Here is an 8,103-nt window from a genome sequence, read left to right on the forward strand (position 1 = left end):
ACATACACATGTCATGTCATTAGATTATAAATTGATATAATGAGAGTTAAACAAAGTCTTTCCGTAGAAATTACATGAGGGAATTTTTTGGTCAATGCTTTTCGAACCAACAAGTGGTTCATCATCAGGACCAGATGAATACAGAAATAATGAGAGTTGTACAAATTGTACACATGTTATTTTTACGTATTTTTTTCAAATTTATATTTTTTAAATTATTTTTTTGTCAATTAAAAAATGAAACCCATAAAAATTGTTTATTCAATACTTTACATCAATGAGAAAATGGAATTTTTGAATTTAATTACAAATCATTTATGTTTATGGTACATAGTAATTAATATATAATGTTATTTTTCAAATTCTTTATATTTATTGTACATAGTAATTAGTGATATAGTACATAGTAATTAATAATATAGTACACAAAAATTAATTTTTGCTATCATTACATAATAAGAGGGGAGATATTTCAACCAATGAAATAAATAGAAATATTTTTTTTTTAAATAATAAATTTAATTTCATAATGTTAAACTTTGAACCGGTTTTAAAATTTTAAGTTAAAAATTTAAGTCAAAAAACTAAATATCTGCACACCATTATGATAACATAAATTTTAGTGAAAAAATCAGATCACTGTGGGATCGTTGAAAATGAAAGCGATCTGATCACCGCATTATTGAGCTTTCAAAAGTCCAAAGAAACCGCCTACTTCTAATACGTGTGGTGGAGATTTTCAGAATTTGTTATTAGCTAGGTTTGTATTTTTAATGTGGTTCACGTACTAGCTACGTTGTTCTTTGGTAAAGCTTGTTATTCAGTCTATAAATACATTTTTATTTTGACAGCTTGAGCGGAGGATTATTTGTGGTTGTGCTTGGCCTTGATCCATTGTGTTCGCTTGTCTCTGCAACTGCAGTGCAGATTGTAAGTATCATTTTGTTTGTTGTGCTCGCTTCTCTCTGCTACATAACTGTAGATTGTAAGTATCGTTTTGTTCATTGTGCTCGCTTTTCTCTGCGACTGGAGCGCAGATTGTAAGTTTGATATTGTTTATTGCCTTTGACTAATATTTGTGCTCTTTGCTTCAACATAAATTGTGTATGCGGACATAATAAAACACGTAGCCTGAAATCAACACGCTGTTACTGATAGTTTTATGTGCGAGTTGCAGATTTCTCAAAATACGAGCGATGGCGTCAAATGTGCTTGGCTTTCTCAGTGAGAAGAACATATTGGTTACTGGATCGACCGGTTTCCTCGGAAAAAGTAATAAATATATCAGACAGTACTGTTATTGATATGAGTAGGAAGAGTACTCAGATTTTTTACCTCAGTTTTGAATCGGATTTTGGCAGACTCAGCATCATTCGCCCTAAGCAAAACAAAAATGCTGCTAATCCCTGGTTGTGAGCGTAATATTTTTTCGATGAAAACTGCACCAAGTGAAGTACGATAATGAAGCTAATTGCTGTTCACTTGGTGCAGTTTTCATCGAAAAAATATTACGCTCACAACCAGGGATTAGCAGCATTTTTGTTTTGCTTAGGTAGAATGATGCTGAGTCTGCCAAAATCCGATTCAAAACTGCTAAAAAAATCCGATGTATCTATGCATTTCTGGTCTCAGATCAGCCTAAGGAACAACGTTGTTAATGTCGAGGGGATTCCCAATCACGGCCACGCTGCACTTGTTTAGGATTCGTTCGCATTTCTTTACCCGAAATGCTTTCTTTTGTTAGTTTGTTATTTAGATTTCTCCGGGTTTTAGGGATGGATCTACTTATACTAATAGATTTGGAGCAAACAAAAAATGTAGCTAGCGTAATATGTAGGCGGCCTTTCTTCAACACACTCAAATGCACGCCATGATACTGGTTGTTTATTTTAATTATTTTTCTTAGCAAAATAATTAAAATGGTATGCCTAAGATATCAATATCAACTGCTTTTACATCGACGTTTAAAATGCCTATTAATGAATTAGAATGAATTGAAGGATCTTAAAAATGATTGCGGTTCTATATTCAAACGCTAAACGGATGTCCTGAAGATGTGAAATCCTTTCAATTTCGCTGCTTATTATCAATAAGAAGTCGTCTAATCTTAGAAGAAATCAATAATAGTCTAGAGAGTAATAGTAAACCTATATGTTGTTTAGAATAATTGAGTGGTATTAGCTTGAAGATCAATATTGTATATGTTGTATAATTATTATGTATATACCGTGGAATTGGTAGTCTTGCGATCTGTGTTGTTAAATTGCCTATTCCTTATATCTGAAGACATTTTCATTCTATTATAAGGTAAATTTATTAATTTTATCTTCAAATAATAGTATGGTTTTAAATGAATAAATGTCATTCTTTGTATAGGGTTTAGGTTAATATATTAATAGTGTAATATATTAATTACAACATAAATATATTATTAATAATATTAATATAATAATAATTTTATATACAATCAAATATGTTTAATTTGTTTAATTTTGTGATTTTGTATAATAATAATAATATATTTAATAATTTAGAATTAGTTAATCACAAGTTTTATAATCAACCATGGTTATCCATGGATATTTATGGTCAACATACTCGACCATATTCATCTAGTGTTAAATATTTCTAACCATAGTTAAGCATGTTCATCCATTGTCAATCATACTTGACCATATTCAACCATGGCAAAAAAGGGATCACCATGTCAACTTTGGTGGACCATGCTACCCATGGTTGACCATGTAGACCATTGTTGACCATGGTTTAGTAACGTTTGACATTGTTGACTATGTTGCCATATTCAACATGGATAAGCATGGGTAGCCATATTACTACGATTGACCATATTGTTTATTGATGGCTATGGCATGAATGAACATGTTTTACCATGTGTTAACTATGTTTGACCATGGCTGGCCATAACTAACCATGATCAACTAATTTAACTATGTTAACTTGGTGAAAATTATCAACCATATTCAACCATGCTTGAAACAACTCAGCAATGGTTAGCCATAGTTGACCATATTAAAATAAGATCTTATATCAAATATATCATTGAATAAGCTAACCATGGTCAAACATGGACACGAAGTTCAACCATCGTCCACTAGGATCAAACTAGTTCAACAATGGTCAACCATTGTTAACATGGTCATTAATGGTAAATTGTATTTAAATATAATCAACCATTATAAATCCTTGTTACTAATGCCATACCACAGTCACCTGTGGTCAATCGTTTGGTCAAGTATGCTCAATCCTCATTAACCTTGTTAAGCATTGTCAACCACTGTAATGTGAAAAATAACGTCTATCAGCATAATTTGATAAAAAATAAATGACATTACAATGCGATGAACAAAAAAATGACATAATGTGATAAACAATGTCACAATGTGACAAACAATGTCACAATGTGATGCATAGTAAACATCATCTTAATGCGTAGAATAAAAAATGACATCGCAATGTGAGGAACAATAAATTTCATCACATCGTGACCAACAATAAAAATCATTACAATGTCTCCAAAAAAATATGATATATGCATCGTATTATGGGATGACCATGATGGTTGTACATTAATATAGACTTTATTATGAAACATAGTCAACCATTGTCAACAAGGTCAACACATGGTCACAAAATCTCATTATTAGAATGGTCAATCATGGTCACAATGGTCAACCATTGCGGAATTATTATCCATCGTAAATATACTCAACATTTCCAACATAAATGCATGATCAACCATGATAATCAACCATAGTCAACTTGGTCAAAATTAGTCAAATATATTCAACCATTCTTGAAACAACTCAACAATGGTTAACCATAGTCACCATATTAAAATATCGGTTTGTAGAGAGAAGATCTGGGTTTAGAGTGAAATAGCTTAAAAAACTCCTTAGACACTCTCCCTTTCGGCATGCTTGCGAGCAGGTGAAGCCTCACCCAACTAATGAGGGAATATAGCAACTTGGAAAGTTCTATAGTGCTTGATTAGACATGGAGCCTACGATATCATATCATTCTTAGCATAAAGGAAAAATTATGTATACCCTTAATTCAACTAGTAAATCAATCATTAATAGAGTATTAATAGAGCATAATAAATAAGTTACATCATCCTCGACATAATGCAAAGTAACAAACAATTGTCATGGTATGCCAACCTAATCCATGATGTTATAGTGCAGAAGACTTAAATATCATCACATCAGCTATAAGTATCTATGTCTACCCATATCTATATTTGAATCTCTATGTATGTCCCGTTATTACATCGTGGATTTCACTATTTATAAGTTTACATTGGGTCAAAAAGTAGACAAGCAACCCACTTTTGTTTTGGACGATCCCTATTACTATGGGTAAAACTAAAAAAATATCCTAAATTCTTTCCTTCTTTCCCACATTTTGTGCATTGTTCCTTAACCGACCATTCCATGTGGAATCTTTCTACGCAATGCTCCTCTGTGTTGATCCCGAAATCTCTCCTCAAAATGGGCTCCAAGTGGCCCCCAAAACTCAGATGTGGCTCATCCTAAGCCACTTAGTTCCTCTCGTATTCCATGTTGCTTCCACCATTACAATTTTTGCTTCCTCAGCTTCTGCATTGGCTTCAAAATTTGATGCACTAATCATTCTTTTTCTACCTATATTCCTTCTATCACTTTCACTCAAAGTTCCAAGAACTGCCTCTTGCACCTCTCTTTTCCATAAATATCTACATGCCACCTCTCAGTGCATGTAGAGCTAACTCCTTCTGAATATTGCAATCAGTGTGACTTCGATCATCCTTACACTTCTTTTTGGTAACGATTCTCCACCATGGATCAAGTGCAGTGTCCCCATGAACATTCTGAACTATTTCTATGCTTGACTTCCTTAGTGCTATATATAATTTAAAAAATGTCTCTTATGTTACGTTATCGGGAACTGGTATCTTTACTAGTGTTTCCATAGATGACGCAAATAAGACCCATGCTCATGATATTTATTTTTGGCCTTCTTCTCCAATTCTCCTCATCTAATGGCTACTTGCTAAAATTTCTAGTGCTCTCTCACTCTATAATTCTCAACCACTCAAACATCCTTTTATCACTCTCCATTCTCCATTACATGAAGATACAAAGAATTTGTTCCAATATTTCTCTAAAATTTGTAAAATTATTTCCATGATGCGCTATAATTTGTAATATATTGAATATGATTTAATACGTATTCATATTTAATTTCCCCTCTATCTCTAACCTTAGTGTGTTTACTTGGGTCAGTAAACGTCCTATACAAAACCTCTTCTTTTAGATATACTATTTTTAATATATCCTTCTCATTACAGTTTATTTTTTTGACCATTAATTAAGTGGCTTTGCATTCCTTTCATGACCATGTGTTCATCTAATGTGGATTAATGTGATGTTTCCTAGTACTTTGTTTATTTTATGCTCCCTGGTTTTGCTTATGCTGAACAATAATCTATCATCTTAGCGCATGGGTGTGATATGTTCTTGCCTCTATATTTATGAATGACTTCAAGTCTCCTCATGAAAATACTCCTCTCGCCCATCAATGATTGTTTCAATCCCTAGCGAACTGATCCCCTAACTGTCAACTGTTCCTATAGAGTTTGAGTCGTCTCCTATTGACAAATCATTAGATAGGTTCCCCATTCATTTTATGTAACTAAATAGATATTGTCTCTGTCACACATTGAATCATATAAGGAACCAACCAATGCATCTGAAATTTCTTTGGATGCTTTAGAAATTTACTGTCATAAATGATAACCAAATCTCCCAACAGTAAGTTCTACTTTATGCATCTATCATGTTAGGCATTTTTATGTGCCTTCTCGACATTCTTATGAAATCTCGTTGTTTCGTTGTATTCCACCAATTGTAATAGTTCTAATAACCTCTATTCTAGTATGACTGAATTAGTAAAATTAGTGAAGGTAGCAATGTGCAAACTAAGCATTCTCAATTCCGTAGGCATTAATACTTCATTTCCATATTCCAACCTGAAGCGTCTCTTTCCTGTTAGCTTCTTACGCATATCACTCTATTCCAATAGAACTATTAGAACTTGTAAATCTCAGTAATCCTTTTTTACATTACAGGTTTTTTTCAATGTATTGTCCATAATTTTCTTAAAATATTTAACAATGTCATTTTCTTATGAATGATAGGGGTACTCTTTTGATGACAAATATGAAATTCCTCTATCAACGCAACAATTGTACTACTCAAAATTTTATTACCTTGATGGCTCATTGATATTTTGGGACATTCAAACATAATAACTACATTTTCAAGTATAAAATACATGGTTATCTCTACGTTGCAGTCGCAGCCATGCTCTGCTTCCACCCATCCAATAAGATAATTCGTGGAAGATATTATGTACCTTTCTCCCAATATTTTTGTTGGCTGGTTGATTGGTCTAATGAAGTGTATTTCCCATTTGTTTAATGTATAGAATTTTACATGTGTATATGATGACATGTCCTCCCTCCTATAGGGCCTTTTGACTCTCTAGCATACTTCCCAATTTTGGCAAAAATATAGCATCCTTTTGTAGGGTGGGCCACCATAGCCTTGCACGTAGGAGTTTTTGCATGGTTACCTTCATTGCATAGTGACCTCCAACAACTCCTTCATGTGTTTTTTATAGCATTAATGGCCTATAGATATCCACATGAATTTCTGAAGCGTGCCATATGCACCGAATTTTTACAGGCATCCTACCATTAGCTAGTAATCTGAGGCCTTCACCACCAGTTGTTTCTTCTGCGCGATTGAATATCCCTTTGGAGTTATTTCTATACTAAGAAATTGAATAATGTCTACAAATTAATCAACAACGATATCTCTTAAAATAATTGCACATCTAGTAAACTTTCATTACGGTCTAGTGCATCTTCCCCAATCAGAATGTGGGATAAGTGATTAGGTCCCGCATTTAGTCTTCATGGTTTTACAATGGCTTTGAGGTCATACTCTTGAAATAGCAACAACCATATGCATATTCCCCCCCTCTCGCAATGCTAGCCTATTGACCAAATATCTTAGCTCATAATGGTCTCTATACATTTTGAAGTATTATCATAGTAGGTAATGTCTAAACTTTTGTAGCGCATATGCCATTGCAAGTCCCTCTTGCTTAGTGGTGGTGTAATTTTCTTTAGTTGTCAATATGTTTTGGATAGAAAATTCAATAGCGTGATCTATATTACCTTCTCCTTAGTTGTACTAATACTGTGCCCAAAGATATAGATGAGGCATCCATCTGAACGTTGAACTCCTTTCCCAACTTTGGAAAGACCAAAATCAACATGGTAACTAATTTTCCCTTCAACATGTTTAAAGCCTATTGACATTCATTATTCTAATGAAATTTTTGTTCTTGCTTCAACATCTTCTTTAAGAGAGTTGTAATCTTCGCATACCCCCATATTAACTTTCTATGATAGTTTGCATGCACAGGGGCTTCACTCAATGAACATCTAACATATCACGTGTGTTCATGGCATACTAAACAATACCCTTAATTTGACAACATATTGGAAAATACCTCTAAAATTCACATTATCTAACCTGCTACCAATACAAACCCAATACACCTTACCAATTTAAATGATGCATACTTTCACTAGATATAGTAGGTATCCATTTTTTCATTAACCTTTTTTATACCCCTTTATATTTTTTCATTAACTTTGAGATCTGTTTTTCATAACTACCAATATAAAAACCGTTTACCCCCTGTTATATGCTAAATATATTATGTCATTTTTTCCTCAGTATATATTCACCAATATGAACTCACACGGTATGATATTACTCACCCACTGAAGCCCCCATTCATGTATGTCCTAATGCCACGCACAACTGATGTGATGATATTGGTTGAGGTAAATATACTATGAAAATAATCTGAGAGGGTCTACTAGTGGACCTTATTTACATACCACATGACCCTCCAAAATACTGAGGGCTGAACAAAAATGTGCACTTTTTCAAGTTTAAGGAGATTTACAGTTGATGACATTTATCAAGCATAAGGCTCAAAATTTAAATGTGTTTCTTAATT

General features: G+C 33.2%; 1 long non-coding RNA gene across 2 annotated transcripts; it reads left to right on the forward strand.

Moving 5' to 3' along the window:
- The first annotated feature begins 729 nt into the window (after positions 1 to 729).
- LOC149209324 (uncharacterized) lies at positions 730 to 1,910 on the forward strand. Of its 2 annotated transcripts, XR_016252211.1 has the most exons (3): positions 730 to 760; positions 852 to 930; positions 1,178 to 1,910. It is a non-coding gene; the product is annotated as an uncharacterized LOC149209324 (long non-coding RNA). The 2 variants fall into 2 exon arrangements; XR_016252210.1 differs by lacking the exon at positions 730 to 760 and having other exon boundaries at positions 772 to 930.
- Positions 1,911 to 8,103: the final 6,193 nt, after the last annotated feature.

Source organism: Pinus tabuliformis, chromosome 1_2 (assembly GCF_031772625.1).
Source record: "Pinus tabuliformis cultivar Carrire ecotype Pingquan chromosome 1_2, CPIR1, whole genome shotgun sequence".
In the NCBI taxonomy this organism is placed as follows: domain Eukaryota; kingdom Viridiplantae; phylum Streptophyta; class Pinopsida; order Pinales; family Pinaceae; genus Pinus; species Pinus tabuliformis.